Here is a 27,866-nt window from a genome sequence, read left to right on the forward strand (position 1 = left end):
CCAATGGCAGGCGGCGCAGGGCGGCCGCGGCCCCGCCCCCGCCGTCCGCCGCCGCCGGGGCTGGAGCGGCGCGGGGCGCGGGGGCGGCACGCTCGGTCCCACGCGGAGCCGCGTGGCGGGCCCGGCTCCCGCCGCCGCCCCTGCGCGGATCGGGAACACCGCCGGACACAAGGGATCAGATCCCGGCGGGACTGGGAGCCAGAGAGGGTGACTACGCCTGCTTAATCCTTGCCTTCCCTTTCCTTTTTTTTTTCTTATTCTTTTTCCTTTTTTTTTTTTTTTTTTTAAGACACCCTTCGCACTTCCCGGTAACTTCTGCCAGCCTTTTACCACGCAAGCTGAAATTTTCCATGCCAGGTGTCTGCCTCGGGCTGATGTTTTTTTTTTTTCTTTTGGGAAAAAAGTAATGAAAATCATTCAGTCACTTCCAAAAATAATGTTATTTGCCCTTGCATAAATAGTTCAACAATCCTTAATTCAAAAGGCTGGGGGGCTGGGAGGGAGCAGTATCAAGACTGTACTTCTGGCTGCCCCTGTAAAGCTTTGCTCCAGTGAAAGTTTTTAGAAACAGCTGTTAACACTTGTCTAGTGGAGATAACTTTGCCTCTGTAAAAATTACACCCTCCTTAGGCTCATTCAGTTGTGAAACACCATGTGCTGATGGGGCTGAACATCCACATACAGCAGGTGAACCATCCCTTCGTGCTTCCTGTTCTTGACTACATGCTCACGTTGCCCTGGGGCTCCTCCTTACACCTACTCCCCTACACTTTAGGGGGATTGCATACTGTGGCTCCTTTTTCCACCCTGACACTCTGCAGAGTCTTTACTTGCCCTCAGCTTCTGGGCTGAGCTGTCACTGAAGCTCTAACATTAACACACGGTGGGCACCAGGAGGGCAGAGAGGCCACAAAGCTCCACATCATGAGCAATACAGCTAGTTCCCTGGATCACTTTTGGGATGCTCTGGGCTTAGCATTTGTTACAGACAGTGTCAGAACTCTGAATGGTTGGGAAGTGTCAGGAAGAAAATAGCAGTGACTTCACTGCAACAAGGCCAGTCCCAGCTTGACTTCAGAAAGAAGCAAAAATTCTAGAGTCACTTGATGAGAGGCACAGAGGTTTACGGATCAGGCAGGGATCACAGGAGATGCAGTTTAAGAGTGAAGGCAGGCAGGCTGAGGCAGACACAGCACAGTCAAGACAAAGGAAGGCGAGGGGATCTCAGCTGGACTGGGTCTCAAACAAACCCTCTCAAATGGAGACAGAAGAGCTTCTGGTCTTATCAGACATTTTGGAAGCAGCAAACGAAAGGAATGCGTGCATCAACAAATACCATGCTGAACTAAGAACACTATAAAAGGAGGCTCTGCAGAGCCCGTGGACAAAAATATAAACCTGGCTGTGGAGGCAAAGCAGGCCTCTGGCACTGCCTACCAGCAGGAGGCTTAGCACAGCCTCAAACACCAGCTGGCCACAGGAGAGCAAAAGGCTCCTGATGTTTGCTTGAGCCTGGGGAGGAAGAGCTGATTGGTGACCAGTAACCCTCTCTATGCTTTTCAGGAAAGCTGCTGGCAGAGCCAGATCAGTCTGCAAACAAAATTAGTTCACCATTTCTCTGAACAGAAGCAAATGCCCTGGAGGGAATAGCAGGTGCACACACCGTTGGATGGCACTGGGCACAGATGCAATCCCTGCAATCCTAGCCAGAGCTCCTGACCCATACAACCTGGAGGGAGGTTTTGAATTAAAGATTTGGCATGCACCTACACCAGGTCACTAAAACCTGCACTTTGAGAAATGCATCATTAGTGTCAACTACACCTGCCTAGTTGAACTGAGAAGATGAAGTAAGACAAGCTGTGCAGAACTGATTGAATAGGGAGCAGTCTAAACACATTCTTCAATCAAAGATTATGACCCAGAGTTTTAATGGATAATAAAGCACTGAGCACAACCAGCACAAAATAATAACCTTGATATTAAGGGCCTTGATACACCTGCAGTATAACTGTGACCTATTCTATCCTTTCCTTTTCCAGGAACAGTACTGGCAGAGTTTCAGCCCAGTTAAACCATTGAAAATGGTCTTGTACAAAACAGCATGGCTATAAAAAGGGATGGTTTGCAACTTCATGTCCCACGTAACTGGTGCTAAATATGTCTTGGGAGGCAGATTGCAGTGGTCCTCCACTGATATTGGGATGAACACAACCAATCTTCACAAGCACTGAATTTCTCCATTCTCTGGGGATTCAGTCCAAAGAGCAGTAATAGCTAAAACAGGACTTCCCTTAATGTGCAGTGAACTACAGTATTTAGTGAGGTTTCTCAGGGAACAGCAGATGAAGGGTTAGAGTCAGAAAAATGTTTGGTCCTTCAAAAAGGAGCCTACTGACATGAATGCCAGTTAGGTTTGGCATAAAAGGATGTTCCTTTCCCCGTGATGTCTGAGAAGGGACCTCTGACAAGATGCTCTAGCACTTTTTTCTCTAGCCATCAGAGAATGACCAATGGACAAATCAAGGTTCAGCAGGGCCCAGCATTCATCCACCTTACTTCCTTTGGCACTCTGTGGAGAACATCTCCAGGTGAACACACAGTCATTTGCTGAGCTGAAAAACTTGTTTGCTCATTGCATTCCATCTGGTCACCATATGTATAACTATAGCAGAAAAGGCCAACCTGGCTTCCCCGTGCCATGCTGCTTGAGTGAAAAGAAACTGATGCCACTGTTTACAGCAAGTTGACCAGACCTTCAAAACATTCAAAACTTACCAAACCTCCCAGAAGTCATTATCAAAATAGAAGCAGACCAGCTTTGTGTATACGAATATGAGTGCAACTGTCCCTGACACACCAGGTGATGTATGAAAGGAGGTGGGTAGGGCTTGTGTGGCACTGAAGAGGTGGACCTTCAGTATCTTTAATAAGATACTGTACCTGGTCCACTAAGAGTGGCCTGATGGTGCTTTTCCTCCATTCCTCTTCCTCCCTTTCCTTCCCCAACCCCTCCCCAAACACATTCTTGGACATAGATGGAAGCAGCAGAAATTGCTGGATAAGCCAGACCTCTGATTAGGAAACTGCCTGTCTCCTGTCTCCTTAGGGCAGTGATATAATAGTCAGCTTCGCACTTTATTCTCCTGCTGTTTAATTTCTTGCCAGCTGCCAGATGCTTAAAGGACTCAAAGAAAGGAAGTTAGAGGCTGACAAAAGCACCTACATCCAGCCTAACACCAGCATCAGATCCACTCCAGTCATCAGCTGCTCTGGCAGGTAGGACCTCTGACAGGAAGTTACCACAGACTTCACAAACAGGATGGAAAGATGATGTTTGACAGGTAAGTGGAACAGCCTTTACTTCTACCAAAGTAGATTCTTTCTCAAGGTTTTTATCTATTAATACTGACTGTTTTTACAGGCTGACACAATATTACTAACAAAAGCATTGTCAACTTTAATGAAGCTGAGTACCTGGTACAGGTAATCACAATAGGAGGTTATTTTAGCAGTGGTAGCACCCTAAGAATGGGGAAGCAGGAAAATGCCAGGAGTCAGTATTCCATGGTCCTTGTAACCTTTTCTTTCAAGACAAGGCAGACATAATTTCTATGGCTAGGACAGAATTTCATACTGAGGAGCCGTCAATACAAAAACAAAAGAAGGAGCTGAGGGGAAAAGAAGATAAGGGACCTGCCCCCTCTTTCTCATTAGAGCATCTGATGCTGGCAGGAGCAAACAATATTAAAGAAACAGTGTGAGGGGGAGAGGGAAGCAGTATGAAAACAACCAGTTCCTATAGCCACCCTAGGACAAAGAACATTCAAATAGGAGGAACAAAAGTCAAACAAAAGGAGTAAGGGCAAAAAGACACAAATACTAGTGCAAACAATCACATGTACAGAAGGAGACAGGCAAGAGAAACACCTGGGTAGGTTGAGAAGACTGGCTCCAAGCAAAAAAGTGGAGTAAACCTGGGGAGAAAGCAAACCTGATTTCTCAGGGATCAGAAAGGTAAGTATCAGATGTTAAATGGGGTGTGAGGGAAAGAAGGAGTGAGGAAACAAACACAAAAACTAGAGCTGTAAAAGGAGAAAGAGGTGTTCTGACCTAATGCTCTTAAAGGAAAGGTCTAGGGAAGGAAGATTCTTTGCTAGGAGGAGGATAGGAGAAAACTGAAGGGTCTCAGGATGCCTGCCAATGAAATTTCTATATCACATTTTAAAAATTAAACCTTTTCCTCTGTGCTTAACTAAATGGTGAGTTCTTTATACTCTGAGTACCTGTTTGCCAGGTTCAGACAGAAAAAAAAAAAAACAAAGACATTTGCAAAGAAAGCCAGATGATGTTGCATTTTGAGGACAAGTGTCATACAATACTTAGCACATAAAAAAATTACCAGTTCAGCTAGCTAAAACTGAATACTGAAGATCAGTTGAAACTTGACATTGTTTGGCTAGCTATCTGCAAAAAAAGATAAATCCCCCTTCCCATGCTTGTGAAAGCTATCATGAAAGTCAGTGCTTGTGAAAGAAACAGATATATAAACTTGAATGTTAGTAAAAAGCAAAAAAGAGAAACAATACATCACTCCGGTGGAGTAAATAATAAATAAATACATCCTAAGTCTGCACAATTAAAATAAAACTCCTAGAAGCTGTTCATTAAATGCTGTAATGTATTTTCTGTGATGAAGGCAGTATGAGTGATCTAGTAAAAAAATAATAAAACCCAAAAAACCTGAAGCAATTGTGTAAATGAAAGCCATCTTATAAGACACATGAACAACAGGATCACATCAAAACTAAGAACAACCTGCACATTCTAGCAGATGCTTAAGATTTACAAATGTTGAGTGCTCATCTCTGCACAGTTTGTGGGTGTAATATAAAATGCAAAATTGTGACTAAATATTTATTGTAAATTCACATGGTCAAGGATCAAAGTTATTCGTGTTTCTTTCCAGGAGATTTAGTGTACTATGTGGTTTTTAAATGCTTATGAAGAAATAATCAAAGGCCTGATGAGTTCATAATCTAAAGCTAAGAAAAGAAGACTTGAGGACAAGTGCAGCATGTTTGAGGTATCCCAAAATTACCAAATTCCAAAGTTGAGGAGTAATCAATCTCCTAAAACTATCTCTTTTGTGATTGTGCTCAAAAGAGGTTTCAGTATAAACAAAATGATGATGTCACCATCATTACAGTCACTAGCTTCAACAAGTACAGGTTCAGATGAGTAAAGTAGATTTGAAAGGCATATAGCAAGTCAAGACAGGCTACTTAATGAATAAAATCACTTCCACTTCATTTTCTCTCCTCAATTCTCCTTTTAAAAGATCAATTGTCCTATTGTTTCTTTTTTTCTTCCACACAAAGAGAAAGAATACACATTTTAAATATGTGTGTTTGAGCTGTTACATAGTTCAAAAACAAGTTTTAGTCTAGGGAAATTTATCTCACCTTGTCTTAAAACACAAAAAAAAAAAAAAAAAGAAAAGAAAAATCTGCTGCTTCATAATTTTCTGGTACAGACCTCTGATAAAAGGAAAATATTTATTAACTTCAGTGTATAGAACTTGGCCATTTTAGAAGGCATGGTGAGATAGTATGAAAGGACTCTACACTAACAACTGACTTGACCGTGTGTCCATCTATTGCTATTTATCCCTTCCTTAATCATACATGACACCTACCTTGTGCAACTAACACTAACACAAATAACAAATTTGACCATCAACAGTAGCAGACTTCAAAGAAATTTTCAGTTAAATTTCCATACAAATCACAATTATATGCAGCTGATTTTTAACACCAGTTTATATTTCTTACCCCATCCAGCCTGTGTGCATTATATAAAATGTACTCTTGTGTAGAAAAGCAGTGAAATCCATCCTCAGACTTGACTACCTGTTTAATGCTCACTGCATTTCAGTGCAAACTTAGCATCACCATGGCCAGCTTAGTAGAAGGAGACACCTTCCTGACATTTTACCTCCACATGGTTTAGCCCTATGGTATTTACTTTTTCCCCAGACCAAGAAAGGAATAGTTGTCTAACATAAAAGACAACACTGGCACAATTTAGGTTGGAAAAGGCTTTTAGATATCAGAAGAATGAAATCTTGGGAACCCTTTCAGGAGGTTTAGGGTAACCTTGAGAAAGCTATAAACTACTTAGCTTAAGATAGACCTTGAAGTAGTAATTAAGGACTTCAGCATGTAAATGCCTGCAGTAGGAGAAGACTCTTCCAAGAAAAGATTCCAAGAAGTTCTTTCCAATCATGCGGTCTCACACATTTCACGGCTGCACTTGTTCCTTGTTTTCTATACAGGCTCTCAGTGTAATATTTTAACCTCACCCAAGCAGGTCTTCACATCACCAAAACAATCAGCACCCTTTATTACAGCCTTACTTAGCCGAAAGTCATGAGTTTAACCTTTAACCTGCTCCTCAACCAAGGAAGAATATTAAAGATTAGTCAACTTCTGCAAAAAGTTTTCACATTTTTCATTCACAGAAGGAATACAGTAAATAAACCCCAAAGATATTAATATATCCAGGGTTCCAGGTAGCTGAGGTAAATTGTGCAATATGGGACCAAATCTCTTTTCCCATAAGGCTCTCCAGATGATCATATTCTTCCCACACAATTTCTCTTCCATCACACCAAGGAGTTTAATCATACCTGTTGTGATGAAAAACCAAGTTCTAAATGAGTTTGGACATCCTCTGGACTCAGCTCCAAAATGCTCAACACACCACATGCTAATTATCTACATATAAAATGCCTTCAGAGTTGTCATTTCTGTTTCAAAATGACATATCACAAGGTCTTCACCCAGGATCTGGTGACTGTACCTTTTTAAACAGTTTTCACATCATCTGCATTAACATGATTTTCCTTTTTTTTTCAATAATCAGTTGGGATAAGGAAAAAAAAGCAAAAACAAAAACAGACAATAAATTTCTGCAATCGCTGCCTTTCCAAATGAACTATCTTTATGACATAAAAGTTTTCAATTTGCTGTTGTAGTCTTTGTTTTCTGACCAAGAACATAGCCAAAAAGCATGCCTAACTTCAATGCTTTTCTTCCATATTTAAGTAGTTTCAGCTCTTGAGAAGTAAGATACTTAGAGACAGAAAACAGAAGCATAACAAAGTAATAGTCTTATAATATTTAAATAAACAGTTATAATAAATCAGAATACAATATTATTTAATTACAGACTGTAATGTGCTTTACTGAATATCATCAAATTTATTAAATATTGCCTTTTTTCTCTTAAAGAGTAACCCTATATATTTCTATTTTCTCCACAAGAGATAGGAAACCTTTACTTTTAAAAGGGAATTAAGCAAGAAGGTACAAGTAAAACAAGAAGGTAGTTTCACTCCTGGCCTCCTGGGAGAGAACAAATTTGAATATTGGTCCTAACAGAGCATGGTCAGTATAGTGAAAAATGTATTTGTGGATGAAGGACACAACTGATGTGAATGAGGTTACACGTCCCACTAGGCAGAGCTTTGTGATATTTTGGGGGAGGAAGTGGTGACCTACTTTGTTTACCCCCTCACTTAAAGAGAAATACTGCACAGTTCATCATCTTCACTATCTCTGGTTTTCTGGCACTCTTAGGGGAGCATGGATATATGGAACATTTATTTACAAGTCAAATGCACGTCCCACATTTAGTTATGTGCTAATTAAGATGACAGTGCTGCTAATGAGCTGCATGTATTCCCTAATGCAAATCAGATTAGGAATTACAGAGATTATAACCTCCCATGAGGGAGCTGTTGTCCAAATCCCTCGTGTAAATGTGACTCCTAGAAAGTTCAGATCTCCTATCTGGGACTTCTAGAGAACAACTACCATTACAACATATTACATTAAAGAGTCTCAACTGAAAGAAAGAATTATCAACGGCAAATGTAGGTGCGTTATTCATGAAAGTCATTACAGCATAAATTCAGAGATTACTGTCCCTCAGAATATTCTTTTAGCAAAAACAATTCATCACCAATAGATAACATGAAACAAAATAATACTTTCCAGGTCCTTGTAATCTAAACTATCCTTGTATCTTTTTCTTAACGAAGAGGTATTCACCAGGTTGTATTAAGAGCTAGGATGTCCACAAAAAAGCCTAGAAATAAAACAGATCAGAGCTGAAAATTTTCCTAAGCTATTATCAAAGTGCACTCTGATTCTTGTCATTCAGGACTCTTCCACACATGTGCTTTCAAGTCTAATGACTTACTCTAGTTCCAGTCTGGAAATTGCCACAGCACAAATCCCACCCGTTAGACAATTCTGGGCAAAGAAGGTGTGAGGCTTAGAGCAAGAAGAAAGCAGCCAAAAATGAGAACAGCCAGCTAAGAAAAGCAAGGTACAGCATGACCTGTCTCAATTCCTAAACAGCCTGTCTAGAAGATTTGCTGAGTGAGCTGGCAGTGAGTTTAGAAGTGATGGCCCTAGGCCACACAGGGCAAATGGAAACTGCTACCTGCACTCTTCGCGCTGTACCAGTTCTTAGAATATTTATGAAAGTACCAAATTGGAAGTAAATGCTACCCAGGACAATCGTTCTGTCAACAAATGGAACACATGTTTCTGCAGCACTCTGGTAACTGACTGAGTAGGAGTCAGATTACATCCCACCAGCCAGCTGGGAAGCTTCGTTTTCCCTTGTGATTGCGAACCACCAAGTTGTTTTTGGCAAGATACAAGTAGCTGTGGCCGTGACAGACATCTAGTCACTGAATTTCCAATTATGGAGAAGTTGCACTTAAGAGTTTCAGAGCTGAAATATGGACTTCACCTTAATTCCACAGCTATTGCAAAACAATTTGCCTATGAAGCTGCAGGCCAATCTGGGCAAAAAAAGCCATGGAAGTTCAGGAAAAGTTTGCCAATGCACTTTTATTTGTCTAGAAAAGTGCCTTAAATGTCTATATTGTCTAAAATGCCAATAGCCAGGGCATAGGGATTTCCAGTTTTAGTAAAATGCAATGATTTTATCTCAAAATGGCTTTTTTCAACTGATTGGTATTATTGGGGGATGAGTAAGAAAGCAAGCTGGAGTCTATTGATACCAAAATTTAGACAGAAAGGAGCTTCTTGGATATTCTTCCTTTGAATTTGCAACATTAAAATTTTATCCTGTTTTCCTGTCTTCAAAAATCATCTGGCTATACATTCAGCTTGCACTCAGGTGCCTTCAAAATTCCTTTGTACTATGAGTCCATTTCTTGCATATTTCGTATTGCAAAAAGGGTTTTCTGTACAGGTGTACAAGTAGATGGGACTGGCACTACTTTCTTCATGCTGCTTAAGTGCTCCTTATATTCTTCACGATGCCAGTTCTTCAGTATGGTGTGTTTTAAAGGTGCAACAGAGTTGGACAATCTCAAATTCTTATCTGATAATAGAAAAGTCAAATTTCTTGATAGGAAAAACTTTTCTTTTTGTGATCATGAAGGTTACCTAGCATAGCACAAAGTTTCATACACAGTATTTGCTAAGAAATTCATACAAAGGACTTCAGAAAAATCAGGTATTAGATCAGATATGAAATATATTAAAAATGAAGCAATATGTAAATAAATTAATTTTAAATGAGTAACAAGAAAGAGAAAACTTGTGGAAACAGAATATGGAAGTCAATTTTGGGGAAAAATTTTTACAAGACACAATTATTTGCATCTTTTGAACTGGGCTACTTAATGTAAAATGCTTTATGTCTGTAAGCAGATGTCTTTATTCCTGACTAGACTGCCACCATGTGCCAAATGGGTGACAGCAGATACTCCCGAATTTGAGAAAATCTAGGTTCCTTACTTAGTGTGTTCGTAGCAATTGAAATTTCAAATAGCCAAACCTGGAACAAAACCCCTAGAAAACAGGCATAAACCTTGAACCTAACTCATAACTCTCATTTCAAGTCATCTCCCAGTAACAAAACTCTTGCTTGCTTTGCTGACTTGTTAAAGTATTCTCAGTCTAAAGTAAAAGCAAAACAATTATCCCTGTGTTACTTCTTCAGGTGTGGTATCACAGAATCATAGAAGAGTTTGGGTTGGAGGGAACATCTAAAGGTCATCTTCTCCATGCCCCTGCAATGGGCAGCAACATCAGCCCATGGGGTAGCTCAGAGTCCTGTCCAATTCTGTGACTCTGTGATTCTTGAAAGCAACATGACTATTAATTCCATGGTAGGAATAGCAACTGAAAGCAGTGGCTCTGAGTCACATCAGCAGATTCGCTAGTGCTTTCTACAGAGCTGCACAGAATTTCTAATCATCTCTAATTTTGATACAGACTTTCAGATTATTTCTTCTTAAAAAACAAAAAACATAATATTCACTATCTTGATTTAAGAATTTTATCAATGTATGTAAGAGGATTTTTGGAAACAAATCTTATCACCATCTCCAGGACAGTGGAAGCTCCTACGGCACCAAAGGAAGAATGCTGCCACAAATACAAAATACCAAAGGACAACAACAGTTTTACATAAAACAATCTAGACTAAGCTGATTTTTAAAATGCCGACTTTGATGAAGCCTGTGAGGGATCTAAAAGCATGTTTGCACTTAAAATTAATATAATAATATATTAATATAATACTGTATCAATATATACCCACTTTCAAGAGCCCATTTACAGCACATGGCTTTCCTGAAGCCTGTTTTATTTCAGCTTAGAAATTATTTTTTTCTTCCATACTTGTAGTTCTAATACTCCGAAAGTATTTGATTATAAAGACCTATACTGACTGTATCTAGCAGAAAATCATCTTGGCCTGGATGTAGAAGGGTAAAAAAAGCCAAATACAGTCTCTGTTGTTTCATTCTTTCCTGAAAAGACACACTCTGAGCAAGACTCTTCCTTACTAAAGATTTGCAGTTTGTGTAAATCATCTTGGCTACCCTGGCTTGACTGCATCTGTGTCAAGCAGTCCATGCACAGCCTAAGCAATAGCAGTACATCATCTCAGAAGAGTGCAGGGAGAGATGGAAGGAAAGAAGCTGACCAGGCATGAGACTGTTCTAAACTGAGAACCAAGCTGGCACACTAGCATGGAACTCTGCTGGGGCTGATCCCTCTGGTGAGAAAGCATCCACAGAGATGTACCCCCAGATAGTTGCTGACATTTCATTACTCTCCTTTGCCTTTTATGGGAGCTGCCATTTATAGCCAAGAGACAGTTCTTGTTTTATTCCTTCCTAGTTTCTGGATCTAAACCAGTAGTAGAAGTCTGTTCAAAAAACCTACATGAGACTTCCCAGTTTAAAGCTGCCACCACCAGGCTCCTGAAGTTTGAAGGTAACATGCACTGTGGTTTGGCTTTCTACCTTATCTTCCCATCAGCATTGTCTTAAGCTTTTATTTATATTGTTCTGTCACAAGGAAAAACATACAGAGACAACTCTTTTATCTTCAGCTCTGTGGTGTGGTTTGGAGTGATTTTGGCAGTATTGTTTATAATCTGACCTGCTCAAGCTGTGAGTAAAACATTCATTTACACCAGCAGATACAGAAATCATATTTACACATTCAGTTCTGACGTAGTACAACCAATAATTCTAACATGCTTTTTGATCCCTAAGTGCAAGGTACAATAAGAACACACAGTCTTGCAATCATTATACACACTTTTTTTCTATTTAATAAAAAAATTACTATGACAGCTACAGAGAAATGTATCCCAGAAATTTAGCACACCAAAATTGTCTATTAAAATAAAGTTCCTAGGATTTGGTTTCTCAAAGAAAATCCACATTATAATGACAATGTGAGGGTCACAAATTTGGTCTCTATTCTCAGATCCCCCAAGATATTTAAGTGTTGCTGTTGCATTGCATTTCAGTAAGAAATTTGCTCTCCACCTTCTTCTCCATTACAGTTACATTTGAAAGAAAAACAAAACACTACTGAAAATAGTTGTTAATTCAACATTATCATAAGTTCAGCAAAGCACTGCACAAATCTTCCAGTACAGAATATGGCTTTCTTTGTTTAAGCTTCTAAATTACATTATATAAAAGCCTATTAGAATTTAGATCACCCACCCAGAACCCTGTATAAACCCTAAGCTCTGCAAAGTGTAATACAAGCCAAAGATAAAAGATTGTAAAGGGAAATAAAATGCCAAACATAAGCTTCACAATTTGCCAAGAATACTGTAGATAAAAATAAAGCTTGGAGTTTAACTCCAATACTTGGCTGCAGGAAAGCTTACTTTGCTGAGGACTAGAGTTTAGAATAATTCCCCAAAGAACTCTGGCACTAGGAGACTGCAAGGACTTATGTTATTTAGAAAACAGTTTCTTCTACAGTCAGAATGATTAGCTTTCAAGAGCATATCTGGCTTTCCTCCTTCTAAGTTTTTAGTTAATATAAAATCCTTTTGACACTAGTCTTTTTGGAGAAGACCCAGAGTGGAGAAAAATGGTTCCATTAAAATAGGACAGCTTTGCAACAGAGATGATAAATTCCATTATGTCTCAGAGCAGAAGCAACAGTAATCAGATATTTTTGGCTACTTTATTTTCTCTCTGGCTACAGAGGAAAGGATTTTCCCCTGTGAGTGGCTACACCCCAAATAACTCAAGTATATCACTGTTCTCTCAAGATGTCTAGGCCAGAGACAAGTTACAATTCTAGAGCTTATTGCTACTACCAAGTTTTGAGTTTTGCACATGGCTCCATGCAAGGGAGTATATACCACCATCTATTTCTACCACTGAAATGCTCTGCCCAAATCTAGTCTCTGAGAACAAGGCTATATTATCTCTTTGCAGCACTCACGGCAGTGAACAAAAATCAGCTCCTAACTTGTGAGACTGCTTCCCTTGCACCTATTATTTCTGACTCAGAGTCAGAAGGCTGGTGTGTGATCCCATAGCTATGTGGTTTGATCTGCACCTGGGCTGCTGCAGTCTTGCTCTCCTCTGCACGCTACCATTTATCTCTCCTGTGCTAGCACTGCTGCTTCTGCAATTGTTTGGTGAGGTGAGCCAGCTGAAAACCAATCCTAAAAAAAAAGGATTCATTTTTGTCTGACTCAGCCCTCAAAGGAGAGAGGACCATGGCAGCCCCAGTAGTTCAGCTACAACTGCTGCAACACTGCACCTTTTTTCGCATCTCCAGCTTGCCCATCAGATCAGACTCTTCTGTTTCCACCAGTAGATTTTCTAACTCGAGCCCCGTGTTTCCCTCTTTCCTCTTGCAGATTCTCAGTTAGCTGAAGCTCTTCATAAGCATCCCCTGAGCAATCTCATTCTTCCACTTCCAATCCCCTGCCCTGAACATCAGTGAAAATGCTGCCATGCAGTGACAACTTGTTATAAACAGAGATCAAAAATATCCCCCTTGTTTACTTACCCTGCCTATTTGCAAGACTTGTTTATATGACAGTCTTTGAAGTACTGGCTATGTCTGTGCTACATGCTGCTCAAATACAGAACAAAAATTTCAGCTGAAGACACAAGACAAAAAAAGTTCCATGCCCTAGATCCAACAGAACAGTTAATGTGGTGTGTGTATCAGTACCAGGACTTTCAGTGCTGGTACCTGCTGCCATTGCCATTACCACCACTGATACATTGAAAAAAAATTTAATTAAATAAGATTTTTACAAAAGAGTTGTGAGGTATGGAGCACTTGTGTCACTTGGGCCACACATTACTAAATTAGCTGCCCATTATCCATGCTCACTGTGCCTGCCCTTGTGAGGCTCAGCAGAGAGAAACAGGGTTCTGTGAAAAGCCCCCCCCCCAGTTGCAGCTACTTTTGGGAGCAGCAGAGCAGCCCAAGCCAGCAGGACTTACTATAAAAGAAAGGAAGGATTGTCCTTATCCCATCATACTGACTAAACCCCACAGACAGCAGCCCTTCCACTCTGTCCTCAGACCTGTGTGAAACCTGAGCACATTTTCAGCCCAGCTGTAGCAAAGTTATTTAGTGAAAGAGCCCTGAATGTCACCTGCACACTCTGACACAGGTTACATGCTTTGCATGCTTTTTGGAATGTAGAGACTCCTCACAAACACCGAGCTTTTGCGATGAAAATGTCACTCAGCACTACCAGCATGTTTTTTTCAGGCAAGAAGGTAGGGACAAATCAAAGGCCATTCCTTCTATCCTTGCTACAGTCCTCAAGCAAGCTGGACACTATAAATCTAGGACACCTCAAAGTACCTTTATTAACAGGCTCAAATGTGATTCCTGGCAACAAAGTCCAGACTGTGTTACTAAAATAAGATGACAGAAATTAAGTACTCTTTGCACGTATTTTGCCAGTAGATTGCCAGAACAGGTTCTATATGACTTTCCTGATAAGAGCAATCCTCCAGCAACTACCCCACAGTGTCTTTGCTCTTCAGGTAGTATAAACTGTAGTTGCTTCTTAGCACTTCTCCACCCAGGAACCCAGACACCATCACTCTTTTCTGAAAAGCTCACTTTCTAGCCCACCTTGCCAGACAAAATCTCCATCTCAAAACTGTACTGCTGCCTGGGAAAGGATTCTTGGATCCCTTAGGCCTGCAGGTTTGTAGTGCCTCTTGGAACTCACTGCAGGGCATATTTACATGGTTGCTGGAGCCTGGAAAGCAAAAGTGGGCTCTGCTAGGAACACATTAGGTAAAGGCACAGCAAGAGCCTTACTGAGAAGTGAAGAAAACATACAATCCAGGCTGCTCTCCTCCAAAATAGACAGGGTTCTTGATAAACCTGGCAGTGATGTCACTCCACTGTTGTCACTCGCGTTGTCACTTGGCACTTGTACCTCCTAAGACCCAGAAGGAGAACAGCTGGCAGTGCCCACTGAGAATGGATTTCAGGTATTATCCCTGATTGGAGATATACACTGAGAAGAGGATATAGACTTCATTTATAGCAGGAATAGCTCTGTCCTAAGTCAGGTTAAACCTACACTTGGAAAGAGACACAGTAAGAGCAAGGGGAGGCAGTTCAAATTACTCTGGCACAAATTCTTTTCATTCAGGAAGTCTGTAATCTACATTTCCCTCCTTTGCAATGTGTGAGATGCAGGCAGGTGGTTAGAGAATTAAAAATTTTACTTTTTAAGACTGACTTATCCCAGGGGTGTGTCCTAAGGAAGCAGACTGAAGGAAAGGACTGAGAATTTCCACTGAGGAGCACACCAGGAGAGCACTGAAAGTGCTTTCCTGACTCTGGAAAGTAGCACATGACAGCCCACTGGCCCTCTGTGTAATGCAGCTGTGTGCATCCCCACTGCACTAGAGTGAGCAGGTTAAAGTGACACTCTTTGCCTCACAGCTGTGGCGAGCAGAGGCCGTGTGTGTGGCCAGGTCCCACAGTGCAGCTGACAGGCACATAGCTACACAGCTCTGCGCTTGCCCACACCCAAATATGTTTGTCAGTCAAGGAATTTTGACAAGATACCCACGGAATGGCATTCACACACCTTGCAAACTAGATTAGATTTTCCAAGGACACAGAGCACAGCAAAGATCCTACAGAACAGGACTCTGGATGCTGGTAGGATGCTGTTCACAGTGTCTATGCATCTGTTGTCCATAGCCACTCATAATGGTGGCATATCCCAAAGATCCTGAGCACAAACATAACAGCCAAGCAGCCAAAGGCCATGATCCACTCTAGCTTTTAGTGTCAGACCTGGCTTTAGTCACATTGGCCAAGACTAGTAACAGGCATAAAGAAATTGAACAGCTGGCCACAGTTCATCTGTATGGAATTAGCCTAAGCACTATAGCCACTCTCTTTACTTCTGCTAGCAGAGATTGATCTGCATCCAGTGTTCTGTACTGTACCAAAGGACATGGCTCCACGCTGGCAGCCTGAGCCTGTGTCACACAAACCACTGCTGCTAGGTTGAAACCAACCTTCTGTATATTGACTACTGTGCCAATAATGTTTGCTTCTTATGTTATCTTATTGGAACAGCTTCGCAGAAACAGAAGTCATTTAATAACTCCTTATCCAAGCTTCAAGCTGGGTTTTATCTTTCCACTCTTCTTGCAAAGGATATTGTTTGGGAAAAATAATCTGACTGACCGTGGACTTCTTTCTGTTTGTTTCTATGCCCATGAAAGCACTTACACTTAATTTCTTTTCCTCTATGTAGTCAGACAGGTTTAACCATTTTCTAACTTGGCCAGTAGATATGATGGCACATGGATATGCATCCTATCATGGTTAAATGTCAGTTTCATTGTTTTTAATGCAATGTATGATTTATGTGCCATCTTCACACACTAAGTGCTATACATGTTGGACACGCTAGGTATATATTTTGGATCTCGTAAGTGCAAGTAACTACAACAGTCTTTAAAAGCTCAACAGTCTTGAAGAACCAGTATAAGATACACATTAGACTATTGCAATGAAGGAGAAAGAGCAGACTTGGACTTCAAGACATTTTTTTTTTCCTAGAAATGTGTATTTGGCAATGTGGTAATGTTTCTTTTCATCTGAAGGTGACTAAAGATTCACAATTAAAAAATGAATAAAATCTATTAAACAGAGAAAGGGGGAGGGGCTTCAAGGCAGAAAAGAGACTGATGGCTTTCCATAAAATGTTTCGATTCTTGCTTTGATTTCTTTTAGCTTTGTGTTTTGCTGTTGCCTAAGGAAAACTCTCTGATCGAACAGATCACATCTAATGTCAGACAGAGTTAATCTAATTCTGTTCTCTGGAATACTGTTAGTTTACCAAAACGATGCATCAAATCCCTAACTAGTTCAAAGGCTGTATGTGCAAGTTATTATTTCCCTAGAGATAGGACAATCCAAATAAAACATTGTTTCTGCTCCTTGGACCAGAAACAGAAAAGGCTAGTTTTGCAGTAACAGGCACTCCTAACATTAGGCCTATTTTGTCTGACAGAAATGACTTGAAAGATTATCAGCTTTATGCCTCTATTGAGGACTGTAAAAAGATCACAGAATATCGCCCAGATACCAATGAAGGAAATTATTTTTTCAATATACAAGTGAACTTCCTGAGTCTCTAAGTTTTCTGAGTTCCACTAAGAGGAAATGTGATTTCTTTTCAGTGTTGCTGTAGAAAATTCCATTCATGAGAATTGGATTGACAGTCTCTGTACCTCACACTATCCAAAAAGAATCTCCCATAGACATATTAGCTCATTTACTGTTATGAATGGTAACTGCTTACGGCAGCACAAACAGCTCTGGGGACCATTTGATGTAAATTCTGCAATCGCCTAATTCCGTGCAGCTCCAATGATTTCAGTGCAAATATGTTAGATTTATATTAGCACAAATAAGCAAAATTAGAACTTGGAACCGCACTCAGCAAAGTTTTCTCACACTCAGTCCTCCTACCAGAAAGAATCATTTGGTGTTTCCGTTTGAACATATTTGGTAAGCCTTAAAAAACCCCTTCTTTCCTGCAAAACACACACACACACACACACACACACACACACACACACACACACACACACAGGTAGTGTCACAATGTTACATCCCACTTAAGTGTCTCCTTTAAAAAGGAAAAAAAAGATGCAATACCAAATTAAATTTGTAGCACAGTGTGTCATTTTTGGCATAAACAGAACTACCTCAGATGGGCTTAACTTAAACTGTATCTCTCTGCAGACAGCTGCATTCAGAGCAGACATGTCAGATTTATCATACTTTCACTGTCTCACGTATTTATGATCCCACTGGAAAATAAAACTAAAGAAAAAGAGAAAAAAAGTGCTGACTCCAGTTACACCTTTAAAATGAGAGCAGGTACAAACACGCTCTGCTTAGAGCTGCGTCAAGAACAGCTCATTCAGACACATGCAAAAAATACATTCACTCCTATTCCAGCCTCCCAGTGAACTTTCACCAGCATGCCAATCAGCCACCAGAGCAACCTAGAAAATCACTTAACAGCACTTGTCAGTAGGATTTTACCCCTCTCTATTTTCAGGTGCATAATTCCTAATGTGAGGAATTTGGGCAGCTGTGTATCTTTGAGAATCCAAATCTAAACTTTAAGTAATTCAACCTGAATCATTAACATGTATTTGAAAAAACCTACCCTGTTGGGAATCCATCCTTACCCAAATCCCTACGCCATATTCGGATTATTCACTTTGCTGTCTGCAATCCACATCCCACAATCCCCTGCAGCAAATAACTGAAATGCTTACACTTCCAAAAAGCTGCCACTTCTGACTGCCCATGGTAATTCATACCTGAAGTGGCTCCTTACTGGACAGCAGGTAAACTGATGAGAAATGTCTGTGACTTCACAAAGTGTTAAGTCTTTCCTCTGAGGAGGAAATGTTTTGCACATTACAATCTTTCACCCTCTCAAGTGTTACCAAGCACTGGCACAGGCTGCCCAGGGTGGTGGTTGAGTCACCATCCCTGCAGGAACTTAGAACATGTGTAGATTTGGTGCTAAGGGACACAGTGGATTTAGCTGTTAGGTTTATGGTTGGACTCGGTGATCATAAGTGTCTTTTCCAAACTAAATGATTCTTAGATTGTTTGATAGAATCTTGGATTGATTCTTAGATGCATGGCAGCACCTAAAGAACTTATAAAGTAGGAGAGGTTAGAAGACAGCTCATCAAGGCAGCATCTTGCACAATGAACACTGTGTATCAGCTGCTATAGATGGAATTTAAATATTTTATTCCTTCTAGGTTAAATAAAATCAATTTGAAAGCTTCACAGTCTAACATACAAGATCTACCACAGGGAGAAGACAAAGAGTATTTCTCTACAAAGCCACGAATGCTGATTTCAGAGAATACTCTAAATCAGGCAGACCATCACTGGTCATCAGAAAATGTTTTTAATGGTTTTAAGGTGTAAATGTCACTATTCTTTGATACATTTGGATCTAAATTTTTAAAAGGTAAGAAATACATCATACATAGGTTACATATTTTGCATCAGTCCACTATCTAGCATGTATGTTTCTTTTCCTGTAATTGTTTTCAGGTTCTACACCTTTGTCTGCTGAAGCCAAACAAAAGGAGATGAGATATGTCATCTTATGGATTTCACACACAAAAGCACTCAAGTTGTGAGCTCAGGCCTCAGGAAACAAGTTCAGACACCCTGAAGCTCAACTGGCAATTTTCTTGCCTGAAAGAGACTTCTTAGGGGAGGAGGGAGACTCAAACCAGTTAGTGACAAAGAATGTGGGCATCACCTTTCACAACACTCACGTTTGTAAGATTAGCTGAGTCCAGCCCATCCTCTCATTCCTTCCTTGAAGCAGGATCAAAGTACCCCAACACATTTCAGCAGGAGTCCTAAAAGTATACTGATTTGACAAATAGCAATTCAGATCTTCTGTTTGCTGGTTGCTGTTTAGGGGTTCTCCCCCCCCAGGTTTCAAGGAGATTCCTTGTACATGAGGAAATAGACATCTGGGGGAGAACCTTAAGAAGTCTATTTCCTCATGTACAAATACACGATCCAGCCTCATTATGTGTATTCCTGAGACTCAAGAGGACCAGACAAGTCTTAACCACCTAACTAGGAGACTCCCTAGACATGTAAGCTTTGCTCAGAGACACAGCAGGCTGCTGCCTTTCAGCAAGCCCTTGTTGTTTTCAGTGCCTGAAGGGGCTCTGCTTTGGGCCCCATTTAAAGGAAATCACAGAACACAGAACCAGAAGAAATTTCATATAGAAGTCTCTCTCCCAGCCCTGAGACTGAATCAGCATCATCTCTATGATTCTCCATGCAGTTTTTCCCCATAAAAGCTGCAGAAATGATAACTACCTCAACTAGCCTTGCCTGTATGCAGTCCAAACATCACTTGCTGCAACTCAAGTACTATGCACAGAAAACACAGGGCATAATTCATGCCTTTCTATTTTGCAGTTATCTTGTCTATATTTGATGTCTTTTTTATCTTTCTTTGGACTGCTCTTTCCTAGACTAGGAACTGACATTTTTTCTGTCTTGTCTTGTCGATCTTGTTAGCTGGAGATACCAGCAGGAGGACAGCACTGCATTTCATTGATTGCCATAGTGACAACTTATTTGTATGCCTGAAGACCTTTATCTTTTAAAAATCTAGGATTTCAAAAGTCATTATGACATATACCAATGGACATTTTGTCCCTTCACTGGTAAACGCAATAATTTCATTTACCACTGAATTGAATTATTTTGCTCTGCCATAAAAAAAGATGATTTGTTAATGCACAGGACTTTTATTGAATTCTGCAGCTCATCTGACTACAGCAAACCACTGGGTACCATAAGTTTTTTCTATAATACATGAGAAGAATATGCTATTCCTCTAGTCAGCTACACTTACACCTGCTGAAAACAGCCATAGTCAAGATAATTTTACTAGTAGCAAAATGAAGAAATAGAAGATTTTTTCCCCTCCCTTTTCACAAACACATCATTCAATTTTTCCAGTATCTGGCACTTATCAGTTTCTTTATTAGATACCTTACCTATATGTTTTCTCCATACCAACAACTGATAAACGACCACAGTCAAACTGGAAAACCACATCTGTTCAGGAAGTGTGCACAGACAAGAAAATTACTTCAGTCATTATCTCTGTATCTCCACAAGCCAGAAAATAATTCCTGGCTTTTCAATAGGAAAAATGAAGGTGTATCTGTTTTACAAAGTACTTACTACCTGAAATGTTTAGACTTTGGTATCCTTTTGTAAAAAGTTAAGTGTGGAATACTTCAGGTGTCCATAGTTAAAAATCACCACTACAATGTAGCCTGCATGGACAATTAATAACGAAATAAATCACAACAAATTACACACTGACAGTATAAAGCAAGGCTGGAACAAAGCAAGTGGGAAAAAAAACCCACAAAGCTCTTTGTTTAGCAGATGAATCAGTTTCATCATCCTTGGTAACAAGATCAAGCACTGTAATTAACTGTCAGAAAGCTAGTAGTGTAATCCATCCCAGTTAACTGAAACCAGGGTGTGATGTCTGAGTATGTTTTTGTGGAAGGCTGTTAGCTTTGCAAGCCCTCTTCACAAGAACAGAAAACAGGATAAATATTCTTTTTAGTGAGTTAGATACATTTTAATCACGCTGTAACTAAAAGTCTTTAGAAACAAAGAGCAAAAGGAAGAGAAAAACACCATGCTCAAGTACTACCTTCACAAAGAAAAAAAATACAGAATGAGGCTTCATATAACTCAGCAGTGTCTGTAACTAACTAAAGTGTTCAAGAGCAAGTGGTCTCGAGTTGGAGACCCGATCTGTCAAAATTCTGTCTCTAAATGATTCCTACTCATGTAAGAACATTCATAAGAAGAGCTATAGCACTGATCTTTATGGTTCTCTCCATAGAAAGGAGAGGACAGAGGATGAAACAGTTCCAAATATAATTTTATACAGTGTCATGTATCATTCCCTTTTATGTTTGTCTCTTTCTATTTCCACTCTGAGTGAGAGTCAGTAGATTTCAACAAAAATATATTAAAATTTCAGCATAACCAGAGTTTAACTACTTTCAAAATACCTGAGCTGGTCAGAGCTAACTCTTACATCATATGAAGCACAGATGTGGCTACTCTGTCACTTGTGAACAGGCTCCAGCATCTCAAACCCACTACAGGCATAAGTGACCCAGCCTTCTCTACAGAGCGTTGGATCCAAGCTACACTGAAGTCTTCAGATTTTTCCAAAAAAACAAACAAAAAGAACTCTCTAAAACACCACTGCATTCAGAGACATTGATGTTTAACCATGCACTACTACAGACTGTAATCTTCCATTCTGTGGTCTTCAGGGCTGTAGTTAAGTTCCACAGAATAACGTTGGCAAAATCCTTCCTTCATGACATCCTCAACTTCTGAATTCTTCCAGTGTCACTTTTCTACCCAGCACTCTGCCCTGGCTTCTAAGATCTCCAAAATTGCTTGGCTTCTCTATTAGTTCACTCAGTTGACTTACTACCTATACTCAACAACAACATAAACCCTTTACAGTGACACTGCAGGCCACTCATCTGTTTAGCAGACACTTTTAATCATTTGGGATTAGACAGAATATAACTAACAAAGCAGGCATTATTCAAGAAAGGAAGGAAAGAGAACGGATTCAGGGGTTTGACTTGAGCCTGGTGAAGTTTGATCCAAAATATTTTTAGGAACTGCCTGAAGCTATTTCAGAACCATTAGCAATTATCATTGAGAACTTGTGGGGGAAGGATGAGTCTTTTGATAAAGGGTGAATACAGTGCTTATCTGTAAAAATAGAGAGATAGGAGGACCCTAGAAATGACAGAGCACTTAGCCTAACACTTCAGTTCTTGGAAAGACATCAGAACAAACCATTCAGCTCCTATGTAAGCACCTCATAGATAAGGACACATCAGCAGGGATTTGTCAGTAGCAAATCACTTCAGTCCAAGTTAATTTTCTTTAAGGCAAACAGCAAGCCCAAAATCCAGTGGAGATATGAGCCACTGTTGGATTGTTGCCTTGTTAAGGCTTTCATGCTCCATCACATAACAGTCTCATAGGCAAGCTACATTAACATCTTAAGACAGGTACAAAATATGGAAAAAACATTCACAATGATGAGTTATCAACAAGAAATGGTACAAATGGAAAATATATCAGCCTCTGTTATGTAGAACACTGCTCTTGAGCCTCAGCTAGTCAATATATGTATCTGTGACCTGAAAGCAGGTAGAGACTTACCAGAGCTGCAAACAATGTCAAAATGGAGGGAGCTGGGAGCACTGGGGAAAGTGACAACTGAAAGTAATGAGTAACTGGGTCTCTGGCCCTGTTTACTATGACTGTATTTTCCTTCATATCTAACCTTACGCAAAACACAAGCTTTAATCCCCTAATCTGACATGTCCTAAGGCTTCCCCTTACCCATTTTGTGCTTTCATTCAATACTTTTTGGCCAAATCCAGACAATTTTGTGTCTCCTCTCAGGCTGTCACAACTCGATACTTGACTGCAAGTTCCTGTTGAGCAGAGCTGCTTTTCACTGTATTTCACATCCCAAAACTTTCCTGTGGTTTCTAGTAGTTTACACGTTACAAATCAGTTGAAAGAAAAGAAAAAAAATCCAACATAAACCAGGCAGACTTCTTCCTTGTCAAAAGTGATGATTGTTGTTTCAGCATTTAAGTATTCTGAATGTTTTGCACAGGACATCACACTGGACAGGAACTGAATTTAAATTTGCATGCACTTTTAATTATGCTTTTTTTTTCATACAATATCTAAGGAAGAAGTATTTGCCTCTGGTATGTACTAATAGGGCTGACATGGAAAACAAAGTGAAGTCTATATAAAATGAAACCATTCCATACAAGGACACAGGAGCCTAAGGGATGAAATTGCCAGCCCTAAATGGCACAGCAGCCAGCTTCTGCAGTGTCTGGTCTTGCAAACATTGAACCCACATGCTCAGCTTGACTATGAATAACACCATTGAGTTGAATGGAATTACTTACAGTAGTGAAGTCTGTGCATAAGCACTCACAGATTTGGGATTTAGCACGGGCCATTAGAAAAACAAAAGGAAGAAACCGATGTCTCCTGTGCTACAGGGAGGTTTCAAACCAGCAGATCTGCTCAGACCCTGGTCCAGAAAGGCTGGCATTTCTGTAAATACCTACTGTGGAGTCTTCCAAGCTAGCAGATGGGGTGGAGCTCCCATGTAGCAGAGGCACTGCGGTACCTACCCAAACACCTTCACAGTGTCCGTGGTGCTTCTGGATCTAAGGTGGCTACAAAAGGCACTCTCAAGTTGGGCACCTGTGGCCTCTTCACTCAGTTCAGAGAAACCGAATCACATACTCTATGTTCAGTCACAGTGAAGTACAAGCCAAGAATAAAACCACAGAGGCTTTTACACACTGCCCTCAGCCCACCACACTGCTATTTTCCAAACTCCCAGGCAAATGAATACACATGTCCATAGCCTTTGAAGGACTAGCCTCCATACTGCGATGCATCTCCTCTTTACTATCTCTGTCATCATTTAGATCTGACTTTGGTTTGCTTAATAGTTTTAAATGTGCCTTTTTTTAATTTTTTTTTTTTTTTAAGGGAGTAAATCCACTAGATCCTAAGAGGTACTTAGGTCACAACACAAAAATAAATTATCTATGGAGGATTGAAAATAGGCCTGTACTCTCTATTCTGTAATGCTTTATGATTTAGTCACTGGAATGGAGAAAGGATGATGCCACAGTCAAAGCACAGGATTGACACTTAAGTGACAGGCTTTACCACTGACTGTTAGAAATATCCTCTATGATTATAAGCACATTATCCAAATTCTTCAAACACTGATGAGTTTCCATCAGTGATCCATCAAATACAACCAGAATGTCCGAGCTGGATACTCAGGTACCATACACTCTTCATTCTGGAAATCCAGGTTTCCTTTTCAATACCTCATATGCTGCCTACCACATAACTGATGTTTTCAAAGGAAGTGAGAGTGAGGTGGGGAACATTAGTTCAGAAATCAGAGCATTCAAGTTGTAAACTGGGATTGGATTTCAAATCCTAAGGCTTAATTCATTAATGAAAACATCTGAACAGGAAAGTGTTCAGGACACAATGTGTTATTTCTTACATTTTTCTCTCAAGTTTGCTTGCTCCAAAAACCACACTCACATACCATTCCCTGTAAGGTCAGCCTGAAGGTGTTGTAGTTATGGCAGCATTAGAACTGAAACAGCCCCACCAGGAAAGTGCTTTACAGCAGACTACCTTTGACTTCAGCATGGGAAAATAATACCAACAACCCTTTTAGGCTGACACTTCTGCCTGGTGTAACAGGAAGTGGTACGCACAGTGCTCACAGAGCTCATCTATCGAAAGCAGAGACACAGCAGAGCACGAAGCAGGAGCCAAAGAGCTTTTATCCAGGTTCACTGCCCACCCTGCTCTGCAAGGCAGCAGGACACAAAAGCAGGGCTGAGATGATGGTGGCAGTGCCCCATCTCCTCTTCTGAAAGGCGCAGGGCACTGATGCAGGACTGACTGCAAGGCAGTGGTGCAGCAGAGGAGGAACCAAGACATTGTGCTTGCAGTTACAATGAGTGCCTCCTGGCACAGCTGCTCAGATGCCAGTGGCACAAGTTCAGTGTTGCATCTAGAGCTCGTTTTGCTGAGGTGGGCTTGAATAAGCCGTACAAGCTGAAACACAGCTTTGCTGTCATAAACTGTGGCCACAACAGGGAACTGGTCTGAACTTTTATGGCACAGTGAACTGAGTAGCACCTCCTCCAGACAGAGAGAAACTGTGTGCAGAGGTTGTTGTCAGGCAATCTGGTTATCATTTCCTTCTGCTTTCTCCACTTGAACAAAATCAGAGGCGTTAGTCAGCAGACATGGCGAATTAGTCTCACCAGTGATTTTGTCAGTAACAACTCCTGATGCCTTCAAATTTAATTTTCTTTTTTTTTTTTTCACTCAGAGAAAAATATTAGAAAGTCCTCATTGTTTGTATTCTACTTCAAAGTTGTCCAAAAATGTATTTTTGAGAAGGGATTATCAGTAAATACTCTTTTATCAGGATCATTCTGAACTAAAAAGTGGGTTTAAATTTGATCACTCTCTTTTCATAATAAAAAAAAAATAATTAAGAAGTCCTTGTGTCAATAGACATGTACACATCCTTATGATATCCTGTCAATGCACTGTTTCATAAGATAATACTGTCATATGACAACAGGCTCATTTTTATCACAGGCTTCTTTTGAACAGAGAATGTGTTTCAGCAGTTTGGACTTCTGTCTCATGGGTGGGCATCTGTCAGAGAAAACATACGGATGGGCCTGTTTAAGCAAGTGGACAGAAAGAAGTTGTGGAATACAACTCCAGGGTTTTGACAGGTGTGAAACACTCCTGAGCTAACTCTGAACAGGACACCAAGTACAAAATAACAGGGAATGCAAGGCCAAGAAAGCTCAGGGTAACAAACAGGAACCCCAGAATGCCCACTGAAGGCTGTCCACATTCTGGAGCTGTTGAGAAGTCTCTGCTCTCAGGGCAGAGCAGAGCTGCCACTTAAGCAAGGATCAGAATTAACCTTGCAACAAAGATACATAATTTTCATTTCCTGGTATTTAATATTTCTGTAGAATATCTATGTTTTGTTCACTGCCATGTCACCTGCTAGTTCTATGGTTTCAGCCACAACAGTTTCATACAGCTGAAATGTTTTTCCTGGCCACAAAAGTTTTGCCTTGCCCAGACAGAAATCCCCTCAAATGTTTATCTTGGTCTCTTAGAATACTGGCCCAAGAGGCAGAAATAGAAAAGTGCAGCTAATGGAGCAAACAAGTGAAGGGGACTGAAAAAGGAAACTGGAAAACAAAGATCTAAAGCGGTGAGCTACCTTCAAAGATATCAGAAGAATAGTTCCAGCTGCGAGAATAAAAAGGTGAAGTGCGTGACTGTTTACTTTTGTAAATATTAACAGAGGAGAGCCAGAGCAACTCAATAGAAGGCATTATTATTTTTTGTGTGTAATAACAGCACACCTGAAACTACCAGTGAGGAGTTTTAACTGTACTAGACCCAGTTTTTACCTGAGGAATTGTCCTTATCCATCCCCTTGAGTTCCCTTTGCTAGCACTCAGCAGACTGGCATTTTAGCACCTCTCACATTCCTTTGACAGCATATTCATGACTCCACAATGTGTGTGGAGAGAAAAGTCAAGCTCATTGTTTTTAAATGCACTAAAACAAAACAAGCCAGAAAAGTCAACCGTAGGGTATTTACATGCTTATTACAAAAAGCAAGGATTGGGAACTGGACAGCTAAGATCCATTTAGTCACTGTCTTTGCCAAGATGATTTCTTTGAAATTTGGACAGATGCATGACAGAGTTATTGCAGCTCAACAAACAGCTGGCAATTACTTTAACTGCAGCAAAGCATCCACTCTGTGTCAAGAGATCCCAGATGACAGAGCAATCCAGACCGATGGGGCCCACAGGCTTCCTGCTATGGCACAAGATCAGGAAAACCAAGTATTGTGCCTGACTGTAAGGACGAAAGGCCTTTAATAGCCTGCTCAATGCCAGGCTTCATACAGATACTTCAGACTGTAATTCTACTGCCACAGAGGAACTGAGCACCAGCCTTGCTACATCTAGGCTTCCACATCTGCCTTGTTTACCAGATTTTAGTTAGACAGGATCTTGGCTCCCTTGTTAGAGTTGATTTTAAAGAAAGGTGAATTGGGCAAGGTGGTATAAGTAGGTAAAATGTTGGCTGATTTTAAAAAAAAAAAAAGGTAAAGTAGACATTTCTGTTACCTCACCGCATAAGAGCCAAGAAAATGCTGAAGCAAACTGCAAGATGATAAATTCAGAGCTGATAAGAAAGTTGTTATAAATATATATGTAATATAAGAATTTCAGCCAAACCCTGCAGTCAGACAGCGTCACTGAAGCTGCAAGTTAGGCAAGACTCTACCAGGGTTTACACATTTATAAAACAGAGTTATGGTAACCATTTTTTCAAAGGTTAATTAATTACACTAATTACAACAATTACATGCTCCCAGGCTCAGTATTTAGAGATTGCATTGCAACAAGAAAGAGGCTCCTTTGAGGACAGAACCTCACACAAGCTAACTAAAAGCATGCTGTGCCTTGCCCTAGAGCACCCTATACTGACCACTGCTGGAGAAGGGGAACTGTCATGCTGAAGCAGATCTGGAAATGGATCGACTCCAGTGACTTGTCTCAAGGTACTGTACAGGTCCCTGGTCAGGCAGTGAGGGGCTGCAGAGAGCTGGAGACAAACTTTGCAGCAGCATCACTGGGGCAGGGCTGGGCTGAAATGGCAGCTTGAGCCCTGGATAGGGTGAGGGAA

General features: G+C 40.5%; 1 long non-coding RNA gene across 2 annotated transcripts; it reads left to right on the forward strand.

Moving 5' to 3' along the window:
- The first annotated feature begins 79 nt into the window (after positions 1 to 79).
- LOC132333328 (uncharacterized) lies at positions 80 to 27,742 on the forward strand. 2 transcript variants are annotated; one of them, XR_009488251.1, is made up of 3 exons: positions 80 to 207; positions 3,169 to 3,279; positions 27,653 to 27,742. It is a non-coding gene; the product is annotated as an uncharacterized LOC132333328 (long non-coding RNA). The 2 variants fall into 2 exon arrangements; XR_009488188.1 differs by lacking the exon at positions 27,653 to 27,742 and having other exon boundaries at positions 3,169 to 4,260.
- The last annotated feature ends 124 nt before the right edge of the window (positions 27,743 to 27,866 follow it).

This window comes from Haemorhous mexicanus, chromosome 1 (assembly GCF_027477595.1).
Source record: "Haemorhous mexicanus isolate bHaeMex1 chromosome 1, bHaeMex1.pri, whole genome shotgun sequence".
NCBI classification, from domain to species: domain Eukaryota; kingdom Metazoa; phylum Chordata; class Aves; order Passeriformes; family Fringillidae; genus Haemorhous; species Haemorhous mexicanus.